The sequence below is a fragment of the Eptesicus fuscus genome, chromosome 12 (genome assembly GCF_027574615.1).
Source record: "Eptesicus fuscus isolate TK198812 chromosome 12, DD_ASM_mEF_20220401, whole genome shotgun sequence".
In the NCBI taxonomy this organism is placed as follows: Eukaryota; Metazoa; Chordata; class Mammalia; order Chiroptera; family Vespertilionidae; genus Eptesicus; species Eptesicus fuscus.
This window is the reverse complement of record NC_072484.1, coordinates 71,077,960-71,099,452: the sequence shown is the minus strand read 5'-3', so window position 1 is coordinate 71,099,452 and position 21,493 is coordinate 71,077,960. Positions and strand designations below refer to the sequence as shown.

Below are 21,493 nucleotides of genomic sequence, written 5' to 3'. Positions count from 1 at the left end.
CTGACTGGGGTTGGGGATGGAGCCCGTAACTGAGGTACATGTCCTTGACTGGAATCGAACTGTGACCCTTCAGTCGAAGGACCAGCGTTCTAACCACTGAGCAAGACTGCCCAGGGCAGTCCTGCTTATTTTTAGTTCCCTTGATCTGTCATAGGATCAGAACTGAGTCTTTTTAAGTTCTCCTTGTATTTACAACAGTTTCTATATTACATATTTTGATGACACATGCTACTTAGTACTTAAAGGCTCAAGGTGTCTACATAGTCATTGTGGAATAAAACTTTCTTTACAATTGGTCCTGTTCTTCTAGTTTAATATTCTTTACTTTGAATTAAATTTTGATCGTATTATCAAGAACATTGTATTTTAATTAATTAATTAATATTTTTTAAGAAAATATTTTTATTGATTTTAGAGAGGAAGGGAGGAGAGGTGGAAACATCTATGGGCTGCCTCCCACATGCCTCCTCCTGATTGACTGTGACTGAGCAAGATGGGTCGAACATGCCCTGTAGCCTACCCACGGTCCCTCCCTGGCTGGCCAACCTCTCGCATCCCTCCCCAGCCCTGATCGTGCACCGGTGGGGTCCCTCAGCCTGGCCTGTGCCCTTTTGCAATCTGGGACCCCTCAGGGGATGTTGGAGAGCCAGTTTCGGCCTGATCCTGCAGGCCAGGCCGAGGGACCCCACTGGTGCATGAATTCGTGCACCGGGCCTCTAGTCATATATAATAAAAGGCTAATATGCCAATCGACTGAACAGCGGAATGACCAGTCGCTATGACATGCACTGACCACCAGGGGGTAGACGCTCAATGCAGGAGCTGTCCCCTGGTGGTCAGTGTGCTCCCACAGGGGGAGCACCACTCAGCCAGAAGCCAGGCTCACAGCTGGCGAGCGTAGCAGCAGTGGTGGGAACCTCTCCCGCCTCTGCGGCAGTGCTAAGGATATCCGACTGATGGCTTAGGCCTGCTCCTGGTCCTAAGCCGTCAGTCAGACATCCCCCGAGGGCTCCCGGACTGTGAGAGGGCGCAGGCTGGGCTGAGGGGGATCCCCCCTCCCCCCGAGTGCATGAATTTCGTGCACGGGCCTCTAGTTATAAATAATCCTGCTAGAGCATTCACGTACAAGTTTTTATGTGGACACATGTTTTCATTTCCCTTGGATATATACCTAAGAATGGAATTGGCTAGGTCATAAGGTAACTTCTTTTTCTTTTGGTGTTTATTTTTTTCCTTTACTTTTTGGTAAGAGCTTTCTGTTTCTATGAATAATGGTAACCTTTTATCTATAACATATGTTGAAAATGTTTTTCCAAGTTTATTTATTGGTCAAACAGAAGGTTTGCATTTTTATGTAGTACAATCTGCCAGTCTTTCCTGTTTGGTTTCTCTTCTTGACTTAATGTTTAGAAAAATGCCCTTACCATCCTGGAATTATAAAATTCTTTACTTAAATGTCCTTGTGGTATTCTTCTGCCTACCCTTTTTGTATTTCCATCTGTGATTTGCCTGGACTCTATTTTGGTGTAGGGAGTGAGATAGGCATTCAGCTTAATTTCCACCCCCCCCCCCAAAGTACTAGTTAGTTGGAGGGATCTAGTGAGGCTGGTTTCCTTCATCTTTTCCTGCATCTCGGTCATATGATGGTTGCAGCTTCAGCTTATTTTTGGGTGCTCCTTCCTGCATCTTAGGACCTGGGGACCCACCCAGATGCAGACTGGTGTGCACCAGAAGTCCACACGCCTCCAGCCCTCTGCTTGGGTAACTAGTATAATTTTTCACGAGGGTGCACCAAAGTTAGGTGGACCTTCTAGGGCACTTGGGTTCACTGGGCAAGTGGCAGGAGGTCCATCAGCATCCTGCTTCCTCTCCATTTGCATCAAGATGAGATGAGGCTAGGGGTCTCTTGTATTTCATTGGGTAATTTTCAGAGAGGTTTGTCTGCACCCTGCTTTTTTAAAATTTATTTTCTATATCAGTATTTTTTCTGCCTCTTGCAGTGCCATAGATCTCACATCTTTTCTCCACATCCTTCCTGACCTCCATCAAGGCTCACATAGCCTGATAACACCATTTCTCTGCCTCACACTATAGGAGTGTTATGTTCTTCAATGCAGTGAGCTGGGGGACACCCAGAGAGGGGAGGTGACTTCCCCATGGCCCCATAGGAAGTTTAGATGCCTAAACTCATGTCAGAGCTAGGGCAAAAGCATGGGTGTCTTAATTCTAAATCATAGGTTTCTTTTACCATGTTATACATCTATGTGGCTATGAGCACACATCCTAGAACAAGAGTGGCCGGGTTCATATCCCAGCCCTGCTGCTTTCTAGCTGCGTGAACTTGTTACTTCACTTTCAGGAGCCCCATTTCGTTATCTATCAAATAAGGACAAAACTGCACTTACCTTCTAGTGTTGATGTGAGGGTAAGGGCAGAAACTACAGGTAAGTCCCTTAGAACACCGCCTATACGATGTGCTGCCTATTTTTATTATGTGTTTCTGTGTACGATGCATACTGCAGTATGAGATCCTGCCTTCCTCATGCCCATTGCTGTGCAATTTTGATGGTCTGAAGAGTTCCCTAATTAAAAATTGACAGTTGTACAACTTTGAACCCCATCAAAACAAACAACAGCCACTGGCTATTTTGCATACCCATCTGGAAATACCAGGAGCAAGAGATGTGGATCTGCACTGTTTCTTTGATGACAAATTGCAAAAGCCAGGAGAACTCATGAACAAATCCAATCAACACCACTCCTTGCTCAATCCTAAATGCTAATTGAAAACATAGCGGGATTGGAAAACTTTCAAGCATATGCTCAGATCATTTCCAAAGTTTGTTTTCAGTCTCAATTCCAGAGAACAGAGCTTCGGCAGGAGAGCAAGTACCTTTAAATGGTGGGGTGGGGAGAAAGGTGTGTCTTTAGGGATTGGAGGTATCTCTCTTTCCTCTTTTTGTTATTAAAACAATATTTTTATTGATTTCAAAGAAGAAGGGAGTGAGAGAGGGAGATAGAAACATCAATGATGAGAGAGAGAGTCATTGATCAGCTGCCTCCTGCATGTCCCACACTGGGGATGGAGCCCACAACCTTGGCATGTGCCCTGACCGGGAATTGAACCATGACCTCCTGGTTCATGGTCAACGCTCAACCACTGAGCCACACCGGCTTGGCATCTCTCCCTCCTCTTTTGCACACACTTGCTCTCTTGACTGCTTAATAATAAATTCTCCAACACCTCCTATTGGCTTCCTTTCATTTATAAGTGTTCCATAATCAGTGTGTGAATTCATACTTTGTGCCTTAAAGGGAGCTGAATCTGTCATGTCCATATTAACATCACGTTGATATTAATGCAGAGTCCATGCTTCTTACCGTGGTGTAAGGCCATCTCAGGGAGAAGGCACTTGTCTTCATAGCATGTTACAGGGTACTTCCAAGGCAGGAACTGGGTTTCCCCTAGTTGGGGCAGGGATGGAGATTGTGCAGTGGAGGCTGTCCCACCTGGGACTGGAGGTGCCTGTTGTAAATGAGTGGGGGCTGGCATTCTCTCGCCCATATGTGTTGTGATGTGTGAAATCTAACATGCACTGCGAAGCCCTAAGTGAAGATGCTGCGAAGCAGTGTGATGTGAGCTGGAGCTGGAAAGTAATGTGGGATGTGGTTCGTGCACAAATAAATAGAAAAGTTGGTAAAAAGGGAAATAATACAAGAAAGCAAGTAGGAAGCCAAGGTTCTAGAAAATAGCCGAGGTTGCTGTTTTCATGTAGAGGCAGAGAAGAGGAGGCTCAGGGACTCTGTGTGGATATAGGTTCAGGGGTAGCCTGGGTCAAGGATGCTAATTTAGGAAGCTCTTCTTTTCTTCCTTCTTCAAGTCCAGAAGGGGACAAGTACTGGTTCAATCTGGAATGAGAGCAGGTTCTTAACTTGGGGTCCACTGAGGGTCTTGAATTCGAGGAGTCTATAAACTTAAATGGGAAAATATTATATTTTTACTAGCATCTAATTGAAATTTACCATTTATTTCAATTATTGAATGTAGGCAACAGATTGTAGTAGTATTAGCAGTACCTGTGACTTTGTTACCAATAAAAATCACCATTATATTAATTTTATTTCCCATTAGAGTATAGTAGGTATCTCAAACATCACTCATGCTCATCACTACTATGAAATTATGGATGTTATTAGATCCTCTGATAAATCTCCTTTTAATGCATTAATAAATTAAAACACTTTGGTAACTATTTCATTATCTTTGGTTTCCTTTTAATCCATTGTTTTATTTTATGCTTTAAAAAATATTATTCTGAGAAGCAATTTATAGGCTTCAACAAATTGCCAAAGTAGTCCTTGGTTAAAAAAGTCAATAAACTTTAGGTGGCATGGAAGGGGACAGATAGCTGGAGAGACTCTTACCCTCTGAGCCTAGGGGAAGAGTTTGGTCAAAGAGAAAAGTGAGAGGATGCTCTGGGAGGTGCTAAGACCCAAGTGTCTGGACTCTTGACCACCCAATGCTGCTTCAGATTTGCTCTGTCCCCCAGGGCAGAAGATGGAACTGGAAGGACCTCAGTCCCAGGAGCTGTTGCGCAGGCTGCTAGACCTGGGTCTGGAAGGATGCGCTGGGGCAGGGATGCTGGCTGCCTCATTGGTCCCAGATTTCCATCTGATAATTGGGTTGGCAGATATGAGGTCAAGAGCCAGGCTTTGCCCTGGACTGACTTTGACAGCTTGGACAGTTTCCTCATTCATGAATCGCCATTCATTAAACTAATACTGATTAAGCTCCTAGCACTGAGCGGGAGGATTATGCTGCCACAGTCACTGAGTGGATTACATGAGATGCTGTGTCTGAAAGTGGATGCTCTCATTGAAGAAGTGTTTCTTTTAAAAAAATTATCCATCTTTTTATGCTCCATAGTCAAGTTGCCTTTTGAAGAAAAGAGACTTGAGTCTTTGCAAAAAGGGCACAGCTTTGGGGGTTTGCAGCTCCACTGGGCTGACCCTTCCATCACCCTGACAATGCAGTGCAAAGTGTCAGGACCAAATTCCAGTGGTTTCTACCAGATGAGCCCAGACTGCTGGATCAATTAGAGCTATCAGCTCGGCTAACAGGGTGCATGTGTTTATTTATACACTGAAGTACCTTGATAATTAAACTCATTCAAAGTCACAATGATTGGTTAAGAGGTCTGAATAATCATAAGTGAGGATTATAATTTGAATGTACGTCACACTGTTTGGTTTAGAAGTACAACACAGTTTGTTGCAAAAAGGGCAAAGAAAAAAAAATGTTCTTGTGTTGGACACAAAGCATGAATATTAGAGCAAGTAGGGCAACCACTGCTGTGATCCAGAAGGCACTCCAAGGCTTAAAGATACCTGTTTTCTTGGTAGAACAAAGTAGGCACCCTGATCCTAAGAGCCAATAGAGTTCACTTCTCCCAGGTGGAGGCCTTCTGCAGACAAGAGACTAGGCCATCAGTGAAGATGACAACCTTTGCTGGACCACAGCCTTTATATTGTCCACCTTCAAGCCTTGGCCACCAGCCCCACTAGATGCAGAAACCACTGAATGTTGTGCTGAAAAGTTTTGGTTCTGGCACCAAACTCCTCAAATCCCATCTCGTTGATTGGCTGGGTCATCCTGGGCTAGAGTCTTAGTCTCGCCGAGTCTGTTTCTTTATCTGCAAAAATGGGGTAACAATAACTATGGTATCAGGTTTTCTGAAGATTAAGTGAGAATGATTATAAAGCACTTGGCTCAGTGCCTGACCTACAATAAATGCTAAATAAATGTTAGTTGTCATTATTGTTATTTTTATTATTATTGGAGGGTTGCTGTGGGAGGAAGCACACTCATTAGGCCATACCTGGTGGTTTTGCTGTTCCTTCCCCCTTCTTCTCTGGCATCCTGTCTGCTGCACTTGTTGGACCCTCTCTATTCATGGCAAAATTCTAGCACAATCTTACTTGGCCCTTCAGTTAGAAAACTTGGCTTGCATGTCCCCCAAGAACAGAACAAATGAACCTCTGCTCATAGGGACTATAGGATTCTGATAGGGAAGTTCTTCAGAATCTTGGGCCAGGTCAGGAAATGTCACCTTCTAACCTCAGTGCTTGGAAAGTTAGCATAAGTGAGAGCAGAGAAGGGGAAGCAAATGGAAGCTTCTTAAATTGAAGGGACAGTTGCACCACTTGTGGGTTGCATGTTCTTGGGTGCATGGCTTAACCTTTGTGAGCCCAGGGCTGTTGTGGCTGAGATAGCGCTCCACTGCAAACTCATTCTTCCCCTCCATAGTGTGGTGCTGTCATTGAGAGGTGCCAGTGTAGCCAGATATTCCTTATCCCAGCTACATGTGCATCGAAATGGGGCCATATGACTAGTTCTCCCCAAAGGGATGTGAGTGGCAGTGATGTATGCCACTTCTCAGCCGAGGCTTTTAAGAAGCTGGTGGGGCTTCCCCAGGCTCTCTTCCTGTTTCCACTGGTGGAAACAAAGGACTTTGAGGCCCAGGTGGATGGTTGGACCACAAAATGGAAGGTACCTGGATCCATAATCACCATGCAAAAGAAAGCCACCTGTCACCCAAAAACACTTGTGTGGGTCATCTAAGTGAGTGAGAAACAAATTTCTATTGGGTAATGATAGTGAAAATGTTGGGTTTATTTGTTATAGCAGCTGGTGTTGTTCTCACAAATAAAGTCATCATATGTAGAATGGTATACTGGTTTGAAGTGCTCCACAAACCCAGGTTGCAAATCTTCCACTCATTGATTTATTCATCTGTTCATTTTTAAAAACAAATATTTATTGAATATCTCTGAGGCTCTGTTCTAAGAGCTACAGATACACGCACGCCAAGGGCCCTGCTCTTATAGGGATTTTATATTCTGGTTGAAGAGAATAAAAACAAATAAACCGATCATTAAGGTAACTTTGGAGAATGCTAAGTGCTACAAAGAAAGCAAAAAGGGTGAGGTGATAGGAAATGACAATATTTTGGTAGGATGGTCAGAAAAGGCCTATTTGAGGAGGTGACATTCCAGCTGGGGCCTGGCTGATGATAATCATCATCTCCTCTCTTCCCACATGGGGATGCTTCACCACATCAAATTCCTTGCCTTTCTAGGTCATGCACCTTTCTGCCCTCAGCTATTGGAGCACCTTTCTCTTCCTGTGAACTGCATCACCTTGTGGACCCAGCTCCTCAGCATCAGCCCCGGTGAGGACCCCCCTTCTGTATGTTTGCATGCCTTAGCCATAGCTAGCTCTGCTGCAGCCTGTATGCTTTTTTACATATCAGTTTTCCCCAGCAGTCTGTGGCCTCTTATTCATTTTTGTATTTTATACTTGCACAGTGCTGGGCACAGAATATTTGTGGAGTTAATTTGAATATAAAACCACCAGAAATGATTATTTGGTTCTGTCAGGAGCCTGCATAATGCATCATGTTTTGCAAATGGCTTTTGTTTTGTCTCGTGTCTAGAACACCAGCCCCTTTAACTGTGTGCATATGGTGACTGAGCCAATTTCAATTAGTATGTGCATAAATACTCATATTTCTCAGACAAAGGCAGAATTTCTGTTTTCTTCTTCCTTTCTTTTTTTTACCTGTTGGCAAAACATACCCTCTCTAGCTCCTCGTGAGCCTGACAACACCTCCTCAGGTTGACAAAACAGCCCACCACTCTCTAAGGGGGATGTGAGGGTTTGGGGTAAGGGTAGGATGTGACGAGTTTCTCTCTCTGAAGGCCTAGACTTTGATCTCCCTTCATCACACTCTTGTCAGCCTGGCAACCACTGATGCATGGGTGAAGGTTAGACAACATTTGAGAAAACTCTTCTTGTGTATGGCAAAGGTCATTTGGGTGTCATTCCCTGGGGAACCTGTTGAAGGAAGCGAGGGAGCAAGAGAAGAGAGCTCCCGTTTGGTGAGCACTCCTGTGTGTAAAAGGCTCCAGGTGTATAGAATGTCAGCCCCTTGCACCAGGCAGATCAACACTGCAGTGGAATTTGTACTCCAGAGCCCCATGCGCAGGTCAAGGCTAGACTTCACCCAACCCCATCGTTCCTGGGCTCTTTCCTTCCTTCTCCTTACCTCTCTCCCTCATAGGTTCCTCCTAAGAGCATCCCCTCAGTACATCATGTGCATCTGAATCTTTGTCTCAAGCTCTGCCTCCAGGGAACTCTAGACATCTTCTCTGTGCTAGATGCCTAGGTAAGACCTCACAACCAAGCCCTGGGGAGGGAAGCCCCACACTGCTTCCCTGGCCACAGCGGGGGTTTCAGGACTTCTCTGAACCCCCTCAATGGTTGGCAGCACAATTGGCCAGAGCTTAATGTTAACTGGGCTACATCTTGCTTGTGAGCGAGGTCACTGCATGTCACAGAGCCAGGGACTGGCCATCCTGGTCCACATGGCTGGTGGGGTCCATAGCGTCTGGATTTGCTCTGAAGACCTGGTCACGTAGCTTTCTTCTCATAGGTGGGCATGTCCATCTCAAGATTTAGCTTTTGGGGTGGGAGGTAGGAGGGCTCACTTAGACCTCAGGACTGGTGTGTGCTCCAGTGTCCCTTTCCCTAGAGACTTTTGCTCTTGGATATTGTACACGTGCTGGCTATTAATAAAGCCAGGACTCTGTTCCTTGTCCGTCTGTGGATCCTCAAGTGACTGGTTCCTCACAGAAGCCCAGAGGGCGAAGAGGAATGAGTGGTGGGTTTTAAGCACCAAAGCCCTATCTTGAACCCATGACAAACCCTACAAAGTAAATGTTACAATTCTCATTCTCCTTTGACTAACAGGGAACTTCATTATGAGGAACTTGCTAGGTTTAGGAAGTTTAGAGGCCTGAGGACACAGTGTTGTCTGAGTTGGGATTTGGATCTTGGATTTTCTGGCTCCAAAGGTCAGGCTTTTAAATCTACACCAGAGGTTGGAAAAGTACAGGTGAAATCCTGCCCACTGCCTGTTTTTGTCAATAAAATTTTATTAGAACACAGAGGTGTTCATCATTTACATTATGGCTGTTTGTGTGCTACAGCAGTAGAGCTGAGTAGGTCTGAGACCGTATGGCTTACAAAGCCTAAAGTATTTGCTATCTGGACTTTTACAACAAACATTTGCCAACCCCTGGTCTGTACTCTACTCCCTTGGGGAGTGTTCTTTTTTTTTTTTTTTATAGTCTGGGGTCCCCAAGACACTGAGGGGTGGAAAGATCCTGGTACAAATTCTGGCTGTTAAACTCTATTCAAAGTTATTCATCCTCTCTTAGCCTTGTTTTATTAATCTATAAAATGGAGACAAGAACAGCCACAGTATAGTTTTGTTTTGAGGATCAAATAAAGCAACAATGATAATTGATGATTTTAGTTAAAGGTTATTGAGTGCTTTCTATGTGCCAAGTATGTGTGGACAGACATTATCTTTTTTGATCCTTACAGGTGTCTGGTACAGAGTAGACATTCAGTGAGAAGTTGAATGAATGAAATAAGTATTGTTATTCCTATTTCTCAGATGAGGAAACTGAGGCTCAGAAAAGTGAAGCAACTTAGGGCTTGGCTGCCTATGATGGTATATACTATTGGGTCCAGGACAATCATGAGGGGCCAAAGATTATGAAGGGCAATGTTCTCCTGTTGCGAGTAGGGTTTTTCTCCTACTGGGAAGATCTGTGGTCTTTGAGGCTGGTTTCCACGGAACGTAGTGAATATTGCTTCCTCTCAGCTTCTCCTTGGTGGAAATTCCACAATTGAATCAGATCCTATTCTATTCTTTTCAATTCCCCCTGCATCATCTAGTGACTGGAATTGTCAGTAAACCCATCATCTTCTTGTTGATGTGCGTTAGTGAAACAAAGATTAACTGCCTCAGAAAGGCGAACACTTGGAAGTCATAATTATGGGAATCACTTGTAGTTTGGGTCCATTTCAGTGAGTTTGAGCCACACATGAGCCAGACAGCATGTTTGAAAAACTTCTAGTTGTGGCGCTGGTGATTTTGGCTATGCAGGAAGAAGTGGAGTGGTCACTCTGCCTGCACCAGGCAGACAAAGCCACCTCTGCCCACCAGCTGCCCCTTAAGTATGTGGACAGCGATAGGTGCAATGAGTAGAATTCCTGAAAACTGCTCAGGAGTTTTGTAGATTCAACGATGAAAGAATTTCAGTTCTAGGAGAAGGGACATGAATTGAGTTGATTGGGGAAAGATCATCGTCTTAGTTTGGGTTTCCCTGGAAGCAGACATTGAGGAACAGATTGGAAAGCAAGCACTCTATTTGGGATTGGATTCCAGGGAAATGGGTGGGAAAACACTGGGAAGTGAGACAGGGAAGGGAAGGAAGCCCATATGGGATGTGTTCTAGAGCAGATGACCATTGTAGGAAAATGAAGATTAATTCCATTGGGAAACTTGTGGAGTCAGAACAGTACACACACTTCTGAATTATGTCCCTCAAAGGATGAGGGAGCTGGGGCATTTACACACCAACTTCCAGCAGTCCCTAATTGAGGGCCGGCATTTTTAGTTTGCTTTCATGGAATGCCCTGAAATGGCGAGGCTGGACGCAGACCTCAGATTCACCGTCCTGTTTGCTGTATGACCTTGGGCAAGCTACTGAACCTCTCTATTCTGATCTGTTGGATAAGAAATTTGATAGTACAGAATTTACCTGGTGACTGTGAAGATTAAAAGAGATAAGGCACACAAGACACTTGCAGGCTACTTGGCACAAGGCAACCATTCAACAGAGTTTAGCTATTTTTGTTAGTTAGTATATTCATTTTACTGAAATGGAATGGGGAACATTCAGACATAGGAGATGATTTGGGGGAAAGGGGACAAGAAAAAGTGACCCAAGGTTGTATTCAGGAGCTATGTGACATAGAATGAAATGATTAATAAAGCCAGTCCTTGCAGTAAGTGGGGTGTTTTGAGAATGGCGGACAGGAAGTAGCCATGGAAGAAAGGGCATGGGAGTCAGGCCACATTCAGCTCAAATATATTCTTTTCCCACCTAAAACACGGAGCCCTAGAAACACGTCTGCTGACAGGGAGAGTGGAGTCCCATTGCAGAACACCATCCCAGAACCTTCTGTGTTGCAGGGAGCCACTGTGGTAATTGGGGACAGACTTTGCAGTAGTGATTGGGACACTGAAGCCATTCTACTCAAGGACTTCAAAGATATCAAGCTGACTTCAAAGATAACAATTTGTCAGCAGCAGACAGCATTGCGTATGTAGTGTCGCTTTGGGCTGATATGAACATGTAGACAGTCAAGCTGTCGTCCAGATCTTGGCTTGTTTGTAGAAGAATCTTACGTATAGTTGCTGATGCCCATGTAGCTGGGATCAGAAGCTTCTGTACCTGTGGATTGACCTCAGGGAAGTAGCAGACTGACCAGTGTGCTCGAGCAGGATGTCCAAAATTATGGGAGCCAGCTGGGGTGCAGGTCAGAACCATGATAACAATAGGTAACCTTTAGTGAGGTTTTCTGATGTGCCAAGCCCTGGCCAGTATGGCTCAGTGGATAGAGCATCAACCTGCAGGTTTGATTCCGGTCAAGGGCATGTACCTCGGTTGCAGGCTCAATCCCCAGCCTCAGTGGGAGGCAACCAATTGATGTGTCTCTCTCACATCGATGTTTCTCTCTCTGTGTCTCTCCCCCTCACTCCCACTCTCTCTAAAAATCAATGGAAAAATATCCTCCAGTGAGGATTAACAAACAAACAAAAAACTCTTCATAAGATTATGCCATTTCCCTATCCCAAGGGTCAAAAGGAGTGTCTCTGCCAGGACAGCCTGCATACCCTCCTTCCATAGTTAGTGCCTGTTAAAATAACCTCTCTGTCAACCAGTGGCTTTCCCAGCAGACTTCTCTAGAGTCTCGCCTTTCATCACTAGCTCCCAGGTGCACTCTGAGTGCTGGGCTAGAGAGCAGGAGTTCTCTTCCCCCAGCCTTGGGCCCTACTCTCTTTGCAAAGACCAAACGTGTGTCACTGGGGAGCATCATCGGCTCATTGTCACTGGCAAAGCGAGGAAGGGGGAGGACCGTTTTGTCTCTGGGTTCAGCAGTGGTTAGCAGACAGCAGCATAATGGCCAGCCAGTGTGAAACTGTGCAAATTGCCTCATAAATAACTTGTAATGCTCAGGCACCAGAGAGAGGCCGTAGCTCATGGATAAATGACTCCCTGCCATTTCGGGGTATTAAACCAGGTCTAATACGGACCTCTCCGTGGGGATTCATTAACTGCTACGGGTCTCCCGCACGCAGGCCTGCTGGGACGTGGGCACCTCGTGTCGCACTTCTCTCGGCACTGGGCTGGGGGCAGCACACTTCTGAGAAGGGCCATTAGGAGGGGAAAATAAGTACCTTTTAGCAAACAAGCCAGAGGTGAGCCCTGCAGGAACAATATATTTTCTCCAGAGAATTCTCTGTCTCTGAGGAGGTCTCTTTGTGGGGTAGAGAAAAACATAATAATAATAACAGTGAACATTTATTGGGTGCTTACTCTGTGCCAGACACTGTACTAAGTTTTCTCATGTATTAGCTCAGGTACTTCCCACAAAATCCCATTAAACACATACTATTATTATTAGTCCTAGTTTTATAAAGAAAGAAACCAAGGCTCACAGAGGCTTAGTTCCTTGCTTTAGGTAACCCCAGGACCTACTGTATCACTTCTGCTCCCATTTCGTTGACCAAAGGAGATCACATGACCGAGCCTTCTTTCAATGGGTGAGGAAGTTTACTCCTCCCACAGGGAATTACTGTAATTAATAACAATGGGGAAAGTTTTTAAATTTTCTTGTAGGGAGGGCAGAAAATGGGGAATAATAATACAGTTGACCGTTGAACAACACAGGGGCACCGACCCCTACACAGTGAAAATCTGCGTGTAGCTTTTGATTCCCCCAAAACTATTAATAACCCACTGTTGACCGGAAGCCTTACCAATAGCATAAATAGTCAATGGACACGTATTTTGTATGTTATATGTATTATATACTGTACTCTTACAATAAAGTAAGCTAGAGAAAAGAAAATGTTATTAAGAAAAAAATTACAGTATTGAAAAAATTTTGTGTATAAATGGATCTGCATAGTTCAAACCTGTGTTGTTCAAGGATCAACTGTAAAATCTGCACAGGTGTATGAACCCAGATCTTTGTGATGATTTATTTTGTGTTTTTATTCTCTGCCTTTGTGGATTTGGAGTTGGGAGACCTGAGTCTGGGTTGTGGCTCGGCACTGAGAAGCTGTGTGACTAAGGGCAAATCTCTTCCCCTCTCTGGCCCCCTTTGTCCCTGTCTTAGTTAGTAACCCTAGAAGCCGACCCAGAGACAAAGATTCGAGTGCAAGTAGTTGATTTGGGAGGTGATCCCAGGAAGCCTCTCTTGTAAGGACTGGGAAAGTAAGATAGGGAAGGGAAAGGAAGTCAGTGAAGTGTGTGTTCTCAAACTGGTTACCCTCAGAGCAACTGGGGCACAATTTTGCCCAGAAACTTTAGGGGATACACACCTGAGTTATCTCACCTGAGGGATGAGGATGCTGGGGTATTATTTCCCAACTCCCAGGCCATCATTAGTTGAGAGTATTTCTGGGGGTAATGAATCTCCTGCAGCCAGAAAAAGCCCCGGACAGTTACATGTTTGCAGTAAGCATCCTTAGCCAGTGAAGTTCCCATCTGTCCAGTGAGCAGTATAGAGTAGGAAAGCTTTAAGGGCTCTTCTGCTTTTTTTGTTGCTAATCTTCACCCAAGGATATTTTTTCCATTGATTTTTAGAGAGAATGGAAGGGAGGAGGGTGGGAGGGAGGTAGAGAGAGAGAGAGAGAAACATCGATGTGAGGGAGATACATCAATTGGTTGCCTCCAGCATGCACCCTGACTGGGGCCGGGGATCAAACCTGCACATCAGGGATGTGCCCTTGGGTGTGTGGGCCAGTGCTCTAAACAGAGAGCCATACCGGCCAGGGCTGGAGCTCTTCTGCTTTTTGTCACCTATGCCTGGCCACGTTGCTTGGCAGTGGTCCTACATGTCAATAATCTGGCTGAAGGTGGGAATAATAGTCATTTGCATTTCCTGTGCGCCCTTCTATGAAGCATCATGACCCATCTCTTTCCTCTTTGCTTTGCAGGATGCTCTGTCTCTTGCGCTTCACAGCCCTGGCTCTGCCCCAGGGTGCTGCAGCTCCTGCTGCCTGCTTGAGTGGAGCGTGCTCTTCTCCCACAGACTATGTTTGAATGGTCATAAGGAGGCAGCATCAATGATATGCTTGTTTCCCACTGCCACCTGCCAACCAGGCTCTTCCATCTATATATATAAAAGCCTAAGTGACCGGCCGACCATCTGACCGTCCGGTAGCTATGACATGCACTGACCACCAGGGGGAAGACGCTCAACGCAGGAGCGGAAACCACAGCATGGAAACGTGGAAGAGACTGATGAGTCTCAGAGGGGAGGCGGGGGGAAAGGGAGGGCAGGAAGAGATTAACCAAAGATCTTATATGCATACTAGAGGCCCAGTGCATGGATTTGTGCACCGGTGGGGTCCCTTGGCCTGGCCTGTGCCCTCTCGCAATCCGGGACCCCTTGGGGGATGTTGGAGAGCTGGTTTCGACCTGATCAATCTGTTCCCTTCAACCCGGCCAGGCCAAGGGAACCCACCAGTGCACAAATCCATGTACCGGGCCTCTAGCAGTACACAAAATGTCCTTGTTGCTTCGAAGCCCTATCCACAGCACTCTGCCACCCCTTTTTTCTCATCCTCCTTTAAGTATATTCCCATTCACTAAGGCTGTCTCCCTGCCTGCCTTCCCACCCTGAACCACGCCTTTGTAAGGTTGATGCATTCTTTACCTAGAGTTCTTGCACTGATGTCCCTGTCTAATTCAGGCCACCCACTTCTCCCTCCAGGACAACTAAAACAGACTTGTTAAAAATCTCCTCTTTCACTACCCTCCCCTACCCCCAGGCCTCAATTTCTGCCTGTATATCCATTTATCTATACTTTGGCAAAAGCAAACTCTCTTAATTATGAGTGGGTAGAGAAATAGCAGAGCGTAGTGATTAAGAATGGGAACTCCAGAGATAGACTGTCTTGGTTTAAATCCTGTATCTACCACTATTAACTATGGGAACTTACGCAAGCCACTTACCCTCTCTGTGTCTCAGTTTCCTCATCTGCTAGATGGTTCTACCTCATAGGGTTGTTGCAGTGATTAAGTGAGTTAGCATCTGTAATGTGCTTAGAACACCACCTGGCACAGAGTGCTTACTGAATTTGTTAAATAAATGGAATCTGATCATGATATCTTCTCCTTGCCTCAAAGCCTCCATCCCTCCCAACCACCCACAGGGAAGAGTCTGAGCTGGCCAGCCTGGCACTGAAGGCTCTGGGTAATTGGCCTACACTTCTTTTTTCAAAATCAACCTCTCAGTGCATTTTCATTTTATGACTCAGCTGTTCCATATCTCTGAGTCTTGGCACATGCTTTCCCCTTTGCCTGGTACACTGAGCCCTGCCTTGTCCACTTGCCCATTTCCTACTGAGCTCTCAGGAGCCACCTCAAGCTTTGCCTTCCCTGCAGGGTTCCTGGGCCTATTCAGGTAGAGATAATTGTCTTCCCCTTGTGGTGACTGGGCACTGCCCCCATTTGGGACTAGGGTGAGGCATGTGAGGCACTGCCTTCAGGGGCAAAATTCAAGGGGATGTCAAAAACTCAGTAGTCAAGATAGAGAATATTTGAATATTTGAAAGAATAAAAATGAAGGTGATAAATCTATGTTGAACAAAATATTAAAATTTAAAACAAAAATGGAATCTAACCCTGTGCTTATAAGACCCGCCTCACTTGCCTCACTCTCATTCTGGTCCTTACTCCTCTGACTAGACTAGAGTGCCCTCTTTCAGGCTCTCATTTTATTGTGTAACCCTCCATCTTTGCTCCTAACTACTTATGATTCGGCACTTATTTGTATGATTTTCTGATGTCAGTCTTACCGCTAGACAGCAAGCTCCATGAGGGCAAGAATTGTGCTGTTTAGTTCTCTGTTGTATCCTGACACCTAGTAGGTGCTTGATAAAAGTGTTGGGTAAATGAATACATGAATGAATGCTCTTTTTATATAACATTTGAGAGTGTTCCATGATTTTTCTGCTTTTTTATCCAGTGGTAAAACAGGTAAAATGAACCGCTGATGCAAAAGCTAAGAGGCTTCTCCTGGGGTCCCCTCCAACTCTAGGCATCATAAAGAGCTCTCCTTTCTTCTTCTGAGCAGGGTTGACTGGCACAACATAAATTATGATGTGAGTGGCGCCCCCTGGAGTTGAGCAGTGTATAGGCTATAAGGCTGTAAACAGCAGCCCTGCCCTGAGAGTAGAGGACATAAGTCTGGCTAAGCCAGGCCAGGGCAGAGTGGAGGGAGGGGGATATACTTGAAGACAGAAGCACTGTAAATGGGCCACAGAGGGCTATTGGGGAGCCTCCCTGGGGTCCTTACTATAGTTCACCCTCCAAGCCTCCTCAGCCCCTCTTCTCCATCAGCTGCCACCTCTGGGAATTTGAAGTCTAGCCCAGACCCCTTCTTGTGGCCCTGGAGGCCTTGTGGGCCTCTCACCCAGCATGGGACCTGATACCTGGTTACCTGACCTCCACATGCCATGATTCCTAGCTCATGCTTGTTTCTCAGTCAGGGAAGACAATATAGGTTAGGGCTGTGGACCTTCAAAGCCACGCTGCCTCTTACTAATGGTACAGCTTTGGGCGAGTAACCTCTCTGTGCTTCAGTTTCCTACCTGTAAAGTAGGCTCATATCTACATTACCAGTTGTAGGGTCAAATTGAGCTGGAGTGTGTTAAAGTACAATAGTGCCTGCTATGTGGTAAGAATGGTGTCTGTTTTTCTTCCCCTTCAGTCTAGCTGGCCTGAGGCCCTGAGGCGAGGTTGACAGTCCCAGGATATCTAACCAGGCTTAGCTTCCTCTTTCTTGTCAGGGAGTGCCATGCGGCTCCTGGTGAGCTCCCGTCTGTTCTTTGAAGAGCTGACTCTGCAGGAGAAATGTCCTTGGGCAAGAAGCAGGTCTCTAATGCCACCTCCCAGACACATATGCTCCTGCCCACCCTCTCCGAGGCTCTCTTCCTGCCCTTCACTCCTTATCAGCCTCATCAAGTCTTTATTATAAAACCCTTTCCAGCTCTCTCCAAAGGTCATTATAATTATAACCACTTCTGCAATCATGTCCAACTTCTTAGCCCCCTGCTGAGGAGTGTGAGATCATGGTCACTGGCCTAAGTGGCCCAGTTCTGGGAGGCCTGTCTGTCTCACCTCTCCACCCCCGGGTGGTGGTGGTCATGGCGCCTTGTCCTGCACCCTCAGAGACGCCTCCTTTGTTCAAACCACCTCTGTCCTAAACCTGCTGCTCTGCTCTCAGTCCTTGGGGAGGGGGGGCCTACGCTGAGGAATATACACAGTGTCACGCCAGGATGACAATTTTTCTCGCATCCTTCTGTGATGCTCTTTAGGCATTTCTCCTGCTGTTTTGGATGCGAGTGCTGACTGTGACAGTGAGAGACGAGACAGGGCTGTTGGCAGGGAGGGCTCCCTCAGAGGCAGTGTGGAGGTGAGATCCCTGTGGCCAGGGGAACATGCTCTGTGCCAACAGTTCACAGGATTGGGCAGACAGTGTTGTGACCTCCAGGGACTCTGCACCTTGAAGTGCTTTGCCCATTATTATGGGCTGGACTGTGTCTCCCCCACGTTCATCTGCTGAAGCCCTGACCTGCAGGACCTCAGAATGAGCCTGTATTTGGAGATAGGGTCTTTGAAAGAGGAGATTAAGTTAAAATGTGGGTCATGAGGATGGGCCCCAGTCCAATGACTGGTGTCTTTAGAAGAAGAGGAGACTAAGACACAGACATGCCCAGAGGGAAGACCATGTGAAGATACGCCTGCAAGTCAGGGAGAGAGACCTCGGAAGAAATCAAACCTGCCAACACCTTGATCTCAGACTTCTGGTGTCCACAACTGGTTGAAAATAAATTTCTCTCAGTCTATAGTACTTTCTTATGGCAGACCTAGTAGACGAATACACCCATATTTTGTTTATTTCCCTGTGGGCAGGTGAGTCAGTCTCCTAAAATGCTAAAATTTAGGGACCAGGCTCCACCAGATTAAGTTTTGGTTGAGGAAAGATTTTTCCAGTGGCCAGAACACCCAGACCCTTCATTCATGGTGCCCTCTTGTGGTGGAGTGTATCTGGGAGGCAAAATTAGCAATTTCTTGCTTGTGCAGCGAGTTAGTAATTGTTCATTCACTATTTTCTCTGTGCAGAGCACTGTGCCCATCTCTTCATGAGCATTGTCTATTTCACCTTAATAGCAATCAATGAGGCAGGCTCTATTGAGAGCCCTGATTTGTGCAAAAGGGAGTTAAAGCTTAGACAGGTTAAGTAGCATGCCCACAGAACACAGCTAGGGAGTGGCAGGGCTGGTGCTGGAACCCAGCTTTGTCTGAGGCCAGAGTCCTGGCTGATCAATGACTATGTCACCTGGACTTTGGAGAAGTCTGAGACATCACTTCTGCTCCCCACAACAAACTCCCTTCAGTTGTCCTGTCTGTGTGACTTTGCTTTCCTTTCACGGGGCCACCTAGAGAAAGCCTCCTATTGGCTCTAATTTTCTGGTCTTTTTATAGACCACCATTGTGGGGGCAGCCTTTAAGATGACCCGTGAGGATCTCTGCCTTCTGTATTCAACCCCAGGTAATTCTCTCGAACCCTTGAGTGTGAGTCATACCTACTGACCTACTGACTTGCTTCTAACAGGTAGAATTGGCTAAAGTGATAGGTTGTCTCCTAAGATTAGGTTATAAAACGATAAGAAAGTTTTGTTACTTTGAGATGCTAGGTGTTCGGGTAATTTGTTATGCAGCAATAGATAACCAATACACACCCTTTCTTTCAAATCTCCTAATGGGACTGAAGAAGCTGCAGTTTGTTTTTTTCTAAACACCTTTTAGGTTTGAGCAACCTTATCATGGGAGTGGCCTATGAGGTTTTCAGGGTGTCCTCTGCCTCACCCACCAAGTCCGGTTGAGGGCACCTGGGAAGGGAGTCAACTCGACCTTCGGTGGTGATCCATGCTGGTCCTGGCCTCTAGGCCTCCTTCCCCTCCATATTCTGCAGTGCCTCCCCTGACTGTCTGTGCTATTGACATGGAGACCCATTTTTTTGGGGGGCATATTGGCAGGGAGTCAGTAGAACCCAACAACAGCAGGGATGGAGGAGTAAACAGATCATGGGCAAGCTGCCTGAAGGGGAAGCTTCCCCTGAACTCTGGGAGATTCCAGGAGCAAGAAGTGGGCCTCACAAGTCTGCATGTTGGCATGTGGCCCAGTAGTTAGGTTATAGGAGTTTTCCCCCATCTGTGGAATGTGCTATGCTGGTGGCTTTAGTCCTGCAGAGCACCTTCTATTACCTGAGCTCTGACACTGTGGCTTCTAAGCCAAGGGCAGAGGTCAGTGTCAATGGCTTTGCCAGCCTTGGAAGTCAGTACCCCATCCTGAAGCCAGAAACGGAGTTGAGGGAGGGGCTAGCTGAGACAACTGGGTGTAATTTCTAGTTACACCTCCAATACAGAGGAGACTCTGAGGGTTGAAATACCCTTTAGTAGTGCATAGAGTCAGAGCAAGAGAAATATCCCAGGTGGTGGGATTGCTACCCATTTTACTCCCAGACTGGTGTGGCCTGGATTTTTGTCAAATATTAATAATGGTTGTAAAACAGTTCACTGAACATTTGCTATGTACTTAGCATGCCCCAGGCAATGTGTTACTGTTTCCCATGCACTAAGATATTTAATCCACCTAACAAGTCTATGGGGACAGTTAGTATCAGCCTCCTTTTATAGAGGCTTAGAGAAGTTTAAGTAACTTATACAAGGCCACTGACCCAGGAAGTGAGGAAATGTCCCAGTAAACCCAGAATCTGGCTGGAAAGTCCATATGTGCAGCTGCTTTGCTGCCTCTGTTACTGTGAAGCATGCCAGCTGGATTCAGTGTGTGATGGACCCATGGGCTCTAAGGACAGCATGCACCTACTATGTGCCAGCATCATGCAGTTCACATAGTGTGCTTAATCATTATACCTAGGCTCAGAGGAAGGTAGTGATAGCCTTATATTGCAGATCAAGAAACTAAGACTCCAAGAAGTTGTCACTTGCTCATAGTTACCTCGTAGTGAAGAGCTCAGTTGGAATTCAAACTCAGGTTGCTATCCACTCTCTTTCTGCCTCATGTTATCGGAAACAGTGGGGAACTTGTGGGGAGGTTCGGCATAAGCCCCAGATCGCCTGATTAATTTCAGCCGCTTTGGTGTGAGATCCAAGGCAGGGTCCATGCATCCTGCCTGTGTTGTGTGCAGAGGGCTCCCCATGGCAGCTCTGAGAGCTCACACCCAGCCCACGTGGGAGGGCTGAGCTGGTTCCCTCTCTGCTTTATTGATGTCGAGTGAGTTGAAGGTTATTGCTATGAATAATAAATGAGCTATCATAGCGGTGCCGATTATTCCAAAGTGTTACCGATGTTTGTGTTGATAAAAATGAATAAATGGCTAAATGTTTGCAGGGATGGAAGAGAAAAGGCATAAAGAGGAAATTCATATGTGCCTCTGATGGTTAGAAACAATGAGTTTTGAAACAGAGGCAATCAAGGAATGGGATAAAGCAGCTTTGTGATTTGTTATGTAGGGAAAATAATGACAGACTCTTTCATCTTTGGCCATGTTGGCTGCAAAGTGGTAATAGACATTGGCTTTGAACAGAGGAGATAAGGAACCAAGAGAAAAATAAGGTTCAGAACAGTGAATATGAGAGCCAAATTGTTGCTTGGCTCTTCTCGTAGACAGAAGACATATCGAGGAAGGACACGGATGCAGCCATTTCAGACTTCTCTGCAGATAGACGAGAGGGCCTTACTGGCCCTACATGTGAGGGAGGGTTACTCCCAGGATTGCGAGCCAAGGTCAGATGCAGGAGGACTATGAGAAATTCAGTGAAGAGGTCAATCAGTCATGGGGTGGCTCCTTTATATCAATGACTCTTCGCAACCCTTGCTGAGACACCTTCCTAGATTCGGTTCTTGTCAGGCTGGCCACAACTCTTTGTTTGTTTGTTTTTTCCTACTCAAAACCGCATACCAGAACCCAAGAGAATGAGAATGGTGCTATGTCCATGGTTTCCAAACTGTGTGCCAAGATGCCACAGAGCACCACAGCCAACTCAGAGGGGCCCCTTTGGATATTTTAAATGTTTCGAGGGAAACTCGACATCCTCTGGATGTTGTGCTAACTAGTAGCTCAAGGTAATTCAGAGTTTCAACGTTAGATTTTGTTACATTTCTTTTGATGATGTCATATCTTTGCAAAGCTGGGTTTTTAGTCATTGCTGTGATAAAAATCAGATAGGGTTTGTATTCATTGTGGAGC

At 45.9% G+C, this 21,493-nt stretch overlaps 1 long non-coding RNA gene across 4 annotated transcripts in view; it reads left to right on the top strand.

Annotated features, from left to right (window-relative positions):
* Positions 1-21,493, top strand: part of LOC114229138 (uncharacterized) — a 269,792-nt gene that overhangs the window by 34,859 nt on the left and 213,440 nt on the right. For all 4 annotated transcript variants that reach the window (XR_008557616.1, XR_008557617.1, XR_008557614.1 and 1 more), the window contains exon 3: positions 7,140-7,232. This is a non-coding gene — a long non-coding RNA (uncharacterized LOC114229138). The remainder of the gene's footprint in view (positions 1-7,139; positions 7,233-21,493) is intronic.